Source organism: Petaurus breviceps, unplaced genomic scaffold, assembly GCF_028583685.1.
Source record: "Petaurus breviceps papuanus isolate PSGF00001 unplaced genomic scaffold, PetGlider_PUasm1.0 90823, whole genome shotgun sequence".
Classification (NCBI taxonomy): Eukaryota; Metazoa; Chordata; class Mammalia; order Diprotodontia; family Petauridae; genus Petaurus; species Petaurus breviceps.
Window position 1 is genome coordinate 6763351 of NW_027187352.1, and position 1116 is coordinate 6764466.

Below are 1116 nucleotides of genomic sequence, written 5' to 3' on the forward strand. Positions count from 1 at the left end.
CTCTCTCTCTCTCTCTCTCTCTCTCTCTCTCTCTCTCTCTCTCTCTCCCTTCCTCCCTCCTCTCCCCCCTCATTGAGAAGGCAAGCAATTTAATATATGTTATACATGTGTAGTCATGCAAGACATATTTCCATATTAGTCATGTTGTAAAAGAAAACACAGACCAAAAAAACCCCCAAGAAAAATAAAGTTTAAAAATATGCTTTGATCTGTATTCAGACTCCACAAGTTCTTTCTTTGGAGATGAATAGCATTTTTCATCATAAGTCCTTCAGAATTGTCTTGGATCATTGTATTGCTGGGAAAGACTAAGCCATTCACAGTTAATCATCAGTATTTCTGTTCCTGTGCACAATATTATCTTGGTTCTGTTCATTTCACTTTGCATCCATTCATGTAAATCTTTCCAGGTTTTTTCTGTTCGTCATTTTTTATAATATAATAGTATCCCATCATAATCATATACCACATCTTGCTTAGTCATTCTTTAATTGATGAATATCCCCTCAATTTCCAATTCCTTACCACCAGAAAAAGAGCTACTATAAATATTTTTGTACACATAGGCCCTTTTCCTTTTTTTGAATCTCTTTGGGATATAGACCTATTAGTGGATTTGCAGGTCAAAGGGTATGCACAATTTTATAGCCCTTTGGACATAGTTCCAAATTGCTATCCAGAACAGTTGAATCAGTTCACATCTCTACCAATAGTGTATTAATGCCTCAATTTTCCCACATTGCCTCCAACCTTTATCACTTTCTTTTTCTATCATATTAGCCCATATGATAAGTGTGAGGTGGTACCTCATAGTTGTTTTAATTTGCATTCCTTTACTCAGTAATGATTTAGAGCATTCTTTCATATGACTATAGATAGCTTTGATTACTTCATCTGAAAGCTGCCTGTTCATATTATTTGACGATTTATTATTTGGGGACTGACTCTTATTTTTATAAATTATTACTTTTATAAATTTGACTCAGTTCTCTACATATTTGAGAAATAATGACTTTATTAGAGAAACTGAGAATTTTTTCAGTTATGATTATTCGCTATGTTTCCCTCCATTCTGTTGCTCCCCCCCACCGTTTATCCTACTCTCTCTCTCTTTCC